This window comes from Pinus tabuliformis, chromosome 1_1 (assembly GCF_031772625.1).
Source record: "Pinus tabuliformis cultivar Carrire ecotype Pingquan chromosome 1_1, CPIR1, whole genome shotgun sequence".
Taxonomy (NCBI): Eukaryota; Viridiplantae; Streptophyta; class Pinopsida; order Pinales; family Pinaceae; genus Pinus; species Pinus tabuliformis.
In genome coordinates this window covers 634549483-634561747 of record NC_142297.1, presented here as the reverse complement: position 1 = coordinate 634561747, position 12265 = coordinate 634549483, and positions in this window count along the sequence as shown.

Sequence of the window (12265 nt, the reverse complement as noted above, 5' to 3'; positions counted from 1 at the left end):
CCTAGGCTTAGTCAATTTTCGCCTCTTCTTGAGCCCCTATTTCCTTGCGCAATTGATTGAGAAATTAGCTCCCTATTATTTAGGAATTTCTCCAAATTGGATTGCGCAATTCCCAAGGTTGATCATATGACTGCATGCGACACTTGTGCACTCAAGACTAGTCCACAACTGATGTTACACTACCTTGGAATCTCCACCAATCCTAGGGAACTCAAATTATTTGCATGGCACTAGCGATTTTTAGTTGATTCATGAGTTAGTTGGATGATCAATGAGTTTGAATGTAGTCCTACAACACAACTAACCTTCCACTAGTTCCTCCAATAGTTGGAAGTATAACTCAAAACAACTTGACATAATTGACTCTGATTGCTACAAATTAGAAATCACACATACTTAACTAAACTCTAACTCCTCCAACTCAAATTTATTGAGTAAAGTAGGTGATGCAAGACATGTCACACAAGTTAACTGCATCCAAGTTGTCTGCTAATGTGGAAATTCATTTTTTCTCAATTTAATCAAGGAAAATAAAATTAAGAATTTATTGTTGCTTTTTTCAACACCAAAATTATTACGTTTAAATATAAAACAAAGGAAGTGTCGCAAATTAAGGATTCAACATATAATATGAAAATAATGTAGGGTATTAGGATTTAAATATAACATATAAAGTATCAATATTTCCATATTAACAAAGAAAACAATGAAACAAACATGGAGTGTTTATGTTCTTTTGGGTTTCTTCGAGAATATTAGTACTTTTCAATGGATTTTGATTTTTTTACAATATTTTATGTAACAATCATAGGATAATGTAACTATGGAAATTTTAAGAAAACTCTAATAAAATTATATTTTCAAAATTAAAAGAGGGTCACACACACACACACACATTTTTTATTGTTATATATATCCGTTTTTTTATTGAAGACACAAAAAATGGTGACATAATGGAAGAAGAGGTTATCTTTATCAATATACAAAGTCTACATAAAGTAACATAAATTAAATGTGAGTAGATCATGCCTTCAAAATTTTAACATATCACTATGAATTGACTTTCAATATAGAACTTCTTAAAAAAATGAGTAATGCATTTCAAGAACTCATAACTTAAAATAATATTTTCCATAAGGGTATATTCTATGAAGTTCAAGTTTTTTCATTTTAGAAAAATATTTCAAAATTTAGTGATGAATATAACTAGAAGTTAAAATAATTTATAGAAAAAAGATTAATTAAAATATATTTGTCTTACTTTTATTTCAACAAAACACTGCTTTTCTACAAGTGAGCATCCATGACCCTCATGATACACTTATTTGTTTTATGTATCTATGCTTTCGTGATTATGTTATACATGTAGTACACTGGTTGGTTGATATTGTAAATGAGATATCCTCCCTGAATTTCTCTAAGGTATGTTGGTTTATTGGGATTTGGTTTAGCTTACATAGTATGCCTTGCAAGAAAGAGATCAAAATTACTAGAAAGGTGGTAGACTACAGAGATTCTTCCTATGAATCAGATGAGTAGTGTGGTGTTGGTCACTCTTCTAACTTAGGAGAAACATTGACAAGATTGAAGGGAGAAATAAGGAGTTGTAAGGTAGACACTGGAAAATCATGCAGGGATAAGAAATATGCAGAGGTTAATGCAATACTCCATCATAGTTTGTTTGAATTGTAGTGACAGGGACCACTTCGGATCAGCCATGGGTAGGAGGAAACAACTAATGGTGCATATGGTAGTAGGCATCATGGTGGTCACAGGTTAGACAAATATTGGAAAGTGAGAGATGACAAGTTGTTGGATACTCTGTATAGGAGAGGTGATGGACACATGTATTATTTTAGTTCTAGTTCTGACGGGTATCATTATCATCATCGTTATCGCCCTTACACGAGGAGTGATAGGGGATACTTGCAGTATGAATTTAAGAAATAAAAGCCACCTAATTTTGATGGAGACTTGAAGAAACAATAATATGCATCATCTTGGATACATGGGATGACCAAGTTCTTTGAGTTGCATGAATACGCAGAAAACATGAATGCGAAAATTGTTATCCTCAACCTGAAAGGTAAAGAATATATATGGTTGGAAGATGTGGAGTGTTTTTGAGACATCAAGATGAAGGACTTGAGTTGGCATGAGTTCAAGAGGATTTTTAGGAAGAAGTACTTTTCAAAGAGGTGCTTTGGTCGTAAGACCAAAAAATATATAAGCTAAAGATGGGATCAACGAAATATGAAGAATAAATGACTAAAATTCCTTGAGCTATTGAGCCATATACCGTATGTTAAATATGAGAACGTGAAATTTCAACGATTTATCAGTGGTTTTCCATTAGCATTTAGAGATCAGATTGAGTATGATGAGCCTCAGTCACTCGAGGAGGTTAATGTAAAATTGACACATTGTTATGAACAATCAAAGAAAAAGAATGAATCTAAAAAAGGATGGAAAGGGAAGCATAAGGATAGAGGTCAGGGTAAATTTGAACCAAAAATAGCAAGGTGTCAAAATGTAGAAGAGAAAGAAAATGTGGCACAAAAAAAAGATTCTTTTCAATGCAGCTAGATAGGGACATGGACCACAACAACAACATATAAGTGATGGTAGTGGACGGTTGGAGTGTTGTACATGCGGGAAGGAACTACTTAAGGGAAATTTTCAACAGAATCATGGAGTAGGCCTCACATCTTTAGTGCATAGCAGGCCGAAACTATTGAGGATGTTGGACAGATTATTCCTACGATTTACGCAACACTATATAATAGACAGGCATACCATTAGGCATCTACCATTTAGATGGATGGTAAGCTTTTTGATCAAGTTATTTCCATTTTGACTAACCCTGGATCTAATTATAGTTATGTTAGTCCTGACTTGGTAGATAAGTGTGGTTTGAACAAAGAAGTGCATGAAGAATCTTGTTTAGCGAAGTTGGCTATAGGTACAAATAAAATAGTTCATCAATGGGTAAGAGCTAGTGAATTTGAGTTGAATGGAATGTCAACAACAACGCACTTGAAAATATTTCCATTGGGATAATATAGTATTCTATTGGGTATGGAGTGATGATACCTTTAGAGGACCAAGGTGGATTGTGATGAGATGGAAATTGAGTGCTTGGATGACAATGGGGAACCAGAATTATTATAGGGAAAGAAGAAAGCCATGTCAGTTAGGATGGTGACAACTATGCAAACCAAGTGTTGTCATAGGAAAGGGTGTTTGTTATTTGTAGTGCATATTTCTAGTGACAAAGGTAAGTAAGTTTAGGATGCAGAATTTTTGGAAGGTACCCAATTCTAGAGTTGTTTCAGGATGTGTTTCACATAGAGATTTTAGAGTGACCACCTCATAGGGAAGCAGAATTTTCTATTCTGTTTGTGCTAGGGGAAAATCCAACATCAAAATCACCTTACAAGATGTTCACACCTAAGTTAGTAGAGTAAAAATTATAGCTGAAAGAGAGACAAGGGATACATTAGGCCAAGTGTAACGCCTTGGGGCACATCGACATTGTTTGTTAACTAGAAGGATGGTACTCTCAGATTATGAATTGGTTATAGGCAGTTGAACAAAGTGACCATCAAGAAAAGTTATATGTTTTCAAGGAATGATGACTTGTTTGATCATCTCAAAGAAGCAATAGTTGTGCTGAAGATTGATCTGAGATCTGGATATCACTAGGTATGCATTAAAGAGGAGGACATTTACAAGACAACTTTCTGGGCTAGGTATGGGAATTATGAGCTTGTTGTAGTTCCATTCGAATTAGCTAATTCTCTAGATACCTATATGTGTTTGATGAATAGTTTGTTGGATCCATATTTAGAAATGCTTATGATTGTGTTCATTGATGACATGTTGGTTATTCTAAAAAATAAGCAAGAGCATGCTGAGTATTTGGTAGCAGTGTTGAGGTTGTTGAGAGAGAATTGGTCATATGTTAATCTCAACAATTGCAGTTTCTTTCAGAATGAGGGACATTACTTGGGACATGTTGTCTCTAAGGAGGGAATAATAGTGGATCTAGAGAAGATAAGAGCTATCATGGAGTGGGTAGCTCTTAGGATTGTAGATGATTTGGCGGGTTATTACAGGAGTTTCATTAGGAACTTCTCACATATTACTTATCCTATTACATCATTACAGAGGAAAGGTAAGAATTTTGAATGGACAAAGGAGTGTGAGGGCAGTTTTGGACACATGTTCTAGTGTTAAAGATCGGAGATTCAGACAAAGAATTTGTAGCATGTACAAATGCTTGCAAGAGATGACTTGGTGGAATCCTTGTGAAAGAAGGACAAGTAGTGTGCTATGAGTCATGGAAACTGAATGAGCATGACCAAAACTACCTGACACATGATCTTGAGTTTGCAATGATCGTTCATGCAATGAAGATGTGGAGGAATTATCTTCTTGGTAGGAGGTTTGTATTGATGAGTGGTCACAGTGGATTGAGGTGTCTATTTCACTAGTCGAATCTAAATGTCAGATAAGCTAGATGGTTTGCCATGATCAATGAGTTTGATTTTGAGATCCGATTTATCAAAGGAAAGGAGAACAAGGTCGCAAATCCTCTTACTAGGTGTATACTAGTAAATCATATAGAAACTATGAGTACCTATGGGACATATCTACAGGATACAATCTTGCAAGAAGGCCAACAAGATGACAAGTATAGAGAGTTTATGCACATGTTACAATAGAGTACATGTACATGTATAGTTAGTGGTGCAAGTACACGTGCAAAAGATGTGGACTATCATCTCATGACAGAAAGATTAGATAGATTTAGGAACATGATATATGTGCCAGATATAAATGAGGTCAAGAAGGTGATATTATGGGAGTTTCATGCGAGACCATATTCAGGTCACCCAAGTTATTAGAAGGCGTTAACAATAATGAAGAAATTCACTATTGGTGAAATATAAACAAGGATGTAGTAGAGTTTATCACTAGGTGTTTGGATTGTTAACGAGTGAAGGTAGAGTGTAAGCACTACGGTGGCTTGCTTCAACTGATTGCAATTCCAAAATGGAAATGGGAGGTAATTTCCATGGACTTCATCATAGGTTTTCCTAAGACATCTAGACAACATGATTACATCATGGTTTTATGGACAAGTTGACAAAGGTTGCACACTTCATTTTAGTGAAGACTACGTATTCAACTAGTGATGTGGCACAGGTGTTCATTAGATATGTGGTTAGATTGCATGGTGTTCCAAAGAATATTATGTCACATAGGGATGAAAATTTCACTTCCAATTTTTTGAAGCAGTTGTTTGTAGGTTGTGATACAGAGTTGGCCTTCACTACAACTTATCATCCATAGAAAGATGGACAAATAGAAAGGGTCAACAGGATCTTGGAGGATACGTTGAGGATGTATGCAATGCACCAACATAGAAGATGGGAGGAGTATCTTACATTGGTTTAGTTTACATACAACAATGGTTATCAAGAGTCATTGAGCATGAATCATTTCAAGGAATTGTATAGGCGGAATTGTAATACTCCCATTAGCTGGAGTGATCTAGTTAATAGGATGTTGATTGGACTGGACAGTTGGCAGACATGGAGTTGGAAATGAAGGTAATAAAGAAGAATATGAAAGTATCATAGCATAGGCAGAAGAGCTATGCATATTGAAATAGATTGTTCAAGGAGTTCTAGGTTGGGTAACATGTGTACTTACGCATCAAACTGAAGAAGAGATCCATGCAAATTGGATCATGTGCCTAGCTGACAACCCAATTTTGTGGACCTTTTATGATTATTGAGAGGATTGGACTAGTAGCCTATCAACTTGTACTACCTCTAAAAGTGTAATTACATGATTTTTTACATGTGTCATTGCTTAAGAAGTATGTTAATGATGATGATAATGTGATTGGCTGGTCTGTATTGGAGGTGGAGCCAGATGGATAATTCAAGCTAGAGCCTCAATGTATATTGCGAAAAAGGTGCTCATGCTCGAGAACTGAGCAATTCAGTAAGATAAAGTGCAATGGAAGCACTTTGGGACTGATGAAGCTATATGGGAGATGGTGAATCAGCTGTGAGCTATGTATCCTTCATTATTCGTTGGTTGAGATGATGTTCTGGTATATGTCTTTGGTATATGTTTGGGTGATGTTTTGATATATGTACATACGTATATGGATGCAAATACTACCTGAGCTAAGTTATAAAACTCAAATAAGCGGTTTTGGTGTCATGATATTATGATGTTATGTTGTCATGTTTGTTCTTTTCAACAGTGTGATCATTACAAATACTCCATCGACCTATGTTATAAAGCTCCATGGTGAGTATCTTTCTTTTTAGTGGTTTTGTTGAGGTATAGGTGTGGTTGAACACCAAGTATGGTGTCCCCCGGGGGGGGGGGGTGGTGTGTTCTATAACAACCCTGGTGAAAACTCCATATCATAAAGTTAATAAAGGAAAAATAATAATCACTATTGATGGGACCCATATTCCAAGATGAATGTTGGGCAAGACATCCTAGTGTGGGTGTTCATTGGTTTATTATGGCTATGGAAATTGGCAAAGGAAATGGCTAAGGCTTTGCAAATGCAAAATGACAATTTGGGCACATTTATTTATGAAAATAATGGAAATTAGGAGAAAATGAAGGTGAAAGGTCATAGGTTGCATGTGAGGAGGAAATTGAAGGAAAATAACACAAGCTAAAGAAAATAGAGGCCCAATTGATGAAAATGGTTCTGAGGATGAGTTGGTACCTTTTGTCAGGTCAGTTTTAGAGCTCTCTCATTATTATCTCTCTCTCCCTCACTCTTGGACACTTAGATTTTTCTTGGATCACTTTGGCATTGGATCAAGAAAGGAAAATAAGGCAGGAGGAAGGTAGTAGAAATCAAGCAAGAGCAAGATCAATGAGCTATAGCAGGATTCTTTGCAGGTATAGATTTTTTTACATGCTAGATTTGGCTTGCATGGTCTTGCATGTCGTTCTTCCATGTTATGGCATGGATTTTTCCATGTGTGATAGTGGAGCCTAGCCTTGCCATTTTTGGATAGCATAGTGTGATAGGCTTCTCTTGTTTTGGTTGAGCTGGATCACTAGATGGATTCAAAGACGAGTGAGGTGGGTCTTCGAAGAAAGGAACACATGGCCTAGTGATCCCTAAACTAGACTATGGATTGCAGTAAAGCCACTGACCTAGTGACTTTTGAACCAGACTGTGGGTTGCGGTAAAGCCATACATTAGTTTCCTTATTGGGCCTAGGAATCCTTGACTAGTTAATGGTGGGATATATGGTAAATCCTAGAGGTGTTTTCCCTTTATTAGGACTTGGAATCCATGCCAGTGAATGATGGGATATATGTAAATCCCAGAGGGTAGAGTCTTGGTTCAGGGAATAGTGATCGATGGATCAGACTATGTATTATGGTAAAGCACGAGAGACTAGGAGACATGAAAATTCCTTACTGTGTAGGTGGAGAAATCTAGTGTCATCCATGCTTGTTTTGGCCTAGTGTTTTGGTGGAGATCATGGTAAATCATGTTATTACATGTTTATTATGTTCTCCTAGTGATCCAGTGTGGATTGTAGTAAAGCCAAGTTTCTATTGAAGAGGGTGAGGTGGTTTAGCCTCGGGCTGTCCTGGTTGGTTCTTTTGGTTTGAGTCCCACATTCATGCTTGGAATATGGTATGGGGGTGATTCGATGAAGAGATATTTGGCTCAGCCAATCTATGGTTGGGTGGAACGTGGTAGTCCCATCCCACGCTGGCTTTTGAATTCATTAATAAGAGGATATTTCCTTGACATATTTTGTGTAAATGTATTGTTTATGTGTGGATTCTATGAATGATGTATCCTTGATATTTATGTTGTTATTATGGTAGTTATAAGCATGTATTATGACAGTGATGATGTATGGCTTTCCTAATGTTTTGAATTGTAAATGAATAAATAATGTATCTATGACCTAATATACGATAATGTAACTAATGATATAAGGGAACAATGCTTCTTAGCGATTTTGAGATAAGTATGAGACCATTATGCTCAAATCTATTGTTTAAGCTTGTAGATTACATATTTGTGACATGTTTGACGAAATTCCTGTCATGGATAGTGGGGGTTGAGTCAAGTCCTTGTTCAATTACTGCATTTGTATCCTTATTTTTTTGGTATCTTTTAGTTCTAAAAATGTCATTGAGTTCTGGGTAGGGACCTGGGCTTTGGTCCTAGAAAAGTGGTAAAACACATAGAGTCACAGGCACAAGTCTGAGGAGAAAATTCCACATATGCATGCATACCCATGTTTTGGGAGCATCTGGAGCCTCCTAGATGCATACATGTCCATATTAAGGGAGCGTCAAGGAGTTTAGTGGTTTAAAATTAGTTGGTCCCAGGGGCTAGTTAGTTGAGTAGTTGGGATGGCTCCTGTGATTTCTGCTATTGATGTGGAAGGTTTTTGTGGGGTGTATTTGTCATTTCCAATTCCTTAAGGTCACTTACGAGGTTGAATCCAATTATAGTAGCCTGTCATCATATATTTAGCCCAGTTGACCATTGTTTTGGTAGATGTGGGTTGTGGTTGTTGCAGAGTGGTATCAGAGCATGGTTCACCCCTTGCACTAGTTAGGAGGTGTTTGTTAGCCATGCATTAATGTTGGTTCCTCGTGTGTTAATCATTCTTGTGGTCTATATTCTTGTCAAATATGCATGGTGTTGGTCATGGTTTTAGTGATGTTTCCATGTGAAAGAGGATGTTGTTGGTGTGATGTGTTTCATCATGAGTGTATGATTGGTTACATGTTGTTTATGCTTAAGTATTTTTAGTGTAAAATTGGTATGTGTAGTGGATATGGTCATGCCTTAATGACTAGAATCTAGCTGGAATGATTTTTATATTTTGATAGACTTATTTTTTATATGTATATATTCTTTCATGATCATGTTATACATATACTACGCTGGTTGTCTGATCTTACAGATGAGATATCCTCCCTGAATTTTGCTAAAGTATGTTGGTTTATTGTGATTTGGTTTAGTTGACATAGTATGCCTTGCAGGAAAGAGATCAAAATGATTAGCAAGATGGTAGACTACAAATATACTCCCTATGAATCATATGAGTAGCATGGTTTTGGGAACTCTTCTAACTTAGAAGACACATTGAGAAGCTTGAAGGAAGAAATAAGGAGTTGTAAGGTAGACGATGGAAAATCATGCAGGAACAAGAGAAACAAGCAAAGGTTAATGCAGTACTCCTTCATAGTTTGTACGAATTGCAGCGATAGGAACCACTTATGGATTAGCCATGGGCAGGAGGAAAACATTAATGGACAACATTGTAGTAGTTCTCATGGTGGACATAAGTCAGATAGAGATGAAAAGTTGTTGGAAACTCCATATAGGAGAGGTGATGGGAACATGTATTATTCTAGTTCTGGTTCTGATGGGCATCATCTTCATTATCTTTATCACCCTTATATTAGGAGTGATAGGGGATATTTTCTAGATGATTTTAAGAAAGAAAATATGCCTACTTTTGATGGAGACTTGAAGAAACCATAAGATGAAGATGCTTGGATACTTGGGATGAACATTTTCTTTGAGTTGTAGGAGTACATAGAAAACATCAAGGCTAGAATTGGTATCTTCAGCCTGAAAGCTAAAGAAAATATCTGGTGAGAAAATGTGAAGCAAGTCTGAGACATCAGGATGGAAGACTTGAGTTGGCATCAGTTCAAGAGGACTTTTAGGAAGAAGCACTTATTAGAGAGGTATTATGATGGTAAGACCAAAGAGTTCTATGAGCTAAAGATGGAATCGATGAGAGATGAAGAGTATAGGACTAAACTCCTAGAGCTATTGAGGTGTGTACTATATCTTAAATATGAGAAGGTGAATGTTCAACGATTAGAGATTGGATTGAGTATGATGAGCCTCGATCACTCGATGTGGTTATCAAGAAATTGAAACATTGTTATGAATAGTAAAAGCAAAAGAATGAATCTCAAAAAGGATGGAAAGGGAAGGATAAGGATAGAGGTAAGGGTAAATGTTCAACCGAAAATAGCAAGGCCTAAATGCAGAAGAGAAAGAAAATGTGGCACAACAAAAGAAGTTCAATGTAGCTAGACAAGGACATGGTTCACAACAATAGCATAGTGGTGATGGTACTGGATGGTTGGAGTGTTGGACATGTGGTAAGGAACCCCTTAAGAAATATTTTCCATAGAATCAGGGTGGTAGGCTTCATATCTATAGTACATAGGAGGCACAGACTACTGGGGATGTTGGACAAAGTATTCCTAGGATCTACACTGCCCTAGATAACAGACATGCAAACCATCAGGCATCTACCATTGAGATGGATAGTAAGAATTGTGATCAAGTTGTTTCTATTTTGAATGACCCTGTATCTAATTATAGTTATGCTAGTTTGGACTTGGTGGATAAGTGTGGTTTGAATAAAGAAGTGAATGCAGAATCTTGTTTGGTGTAGTTGGCTACAGGTACAAAAAAGAGTTCATCATTGGGTAAGATCTTGTGAATTTGAGTTGAATGGAATGTCTACAACAACGCACTTGAAAATATTGTTGTTGGGATCATATAGTATGCTATTGGGTATGGAGTGGCTATACCTTCATAGGACAAAGGTGGATTATTATGAGAAATCCATTGCGTGCTTGCATGACAATGGAGAACCAAAAGTGTTACAGGGAAAGAAGAAAGCCAGATGAGTTAGGATGGTGACATCTATGCAGACCAAGTGTAGTCGTAGGAAAGGTTGTGTCTTATTTGTAATAAGTATTTTTAGTGACAAAGGTAACGAAGTTGTTGAGATTTTTCTGTTAATTAATTTTTGGAAAAAATCTCATGTATGTGACAACAATAGGATTAGTTTCTATATTAGCTCCAGTATTTTTTGAGGAGGAGTTAATGCATCCTATATTTGTTGCGAGGGAATTTATGATTCAGTTTTATGCTCCAGCTATATAGAAATGTAATCCCATAGAGGATTGTGAGAGTGTGTGTAGAGAAAATAGGGAGAGCTGAGAGTATGTGTGAAGAATTAAAATTGTTGTAATATTCTTTGAATAATAATATTGTCGATGCCTTTGTTCTAGTGTACTTAGCCCAGATTGGTTGGATGAGCCACATTAAGTCTGTGTGTTATGGTTTTGTGTTTTTAATGTGCTGTGTATGTTTGTTTATTTTATTCCGATGCACATTGTTTAGTCTGACAAGTGGTATCAGAGTGGTGCAGTGGAAGCGTGGAGGGCCCATAACCTACAGGTCTCTGGTTGTGGAGCTGGTGCGTGTGACAAAGCTGTTGAAGTTGGAGTTTTGGCGATTGGCGCGGTTTCAACAGAGACAGTCGCGCCAATTTCTGTCAGAGATCAGGTTGGCACGTTTTATTTTGGAACAGACGTGCTAGTGGTGCAGATCCGAGTTTAATACTCGTGCCAGAGCGCTAGTACCCCGATTGGCGCGTAATCGACGGGTTTAAGTGTTCCAATTATTCGTCACTTACACCGTTTTGTTCTGGCGCAGATCGTCTGTTGTCAAAGAAGCGCCAGCGCGCCAAGCGAGGATCATTTTGGTAAAATTGCAATTTTTTATTTGTTTTTTATTTGTAATCTGCAGTTTGTACAGCAGAGGGATTGTATGATAAGGTAAAGGCAGCACAGTAGAAGGCAAAGGCATTTTTTTGTTAGATATTAACTTTATTTATTAAGTTGGAATTGGAGATTCAGTTTGATACAACATGGCAAAAACTCAAAGTGCTCGTTTTGAGATCGAGAAGTTCAATGGCAAAAATAACTTCGAAATCTCGAAAGTGAAGATGCATGATTTACTTGTGCAACAAGGCGTGGCGAAGGCACTGTTGGGAAAAACCAAACAGCCTTACACCATGACAGATAATGAATGGAATGAATTGGATGGAAGAGCTCTAAGTGGTATTCGACTGTGTTTGGCAGATGATGTTTTGTTTAGCATCGTGTCAGAGAAAACTGCTGCTAGTTTGTGGACAAAGCTTGAGAAGCTGTACATGACAAAATCCTTAACCAATAGGATTCTTCTGAAGCGAAAATTGTACAGTCTGCGCATGAAGCAAGGTACAGCTATTACTTATCATTTGAATGTCTTTAATACTCCTCTAGTGCAATTAGAAAGTATAGAAGTAAAATTTGAATCAGAAGATAAAGCTATAACTTTATTATGCTCGTTGCCCGAGTCATGGGATCATTT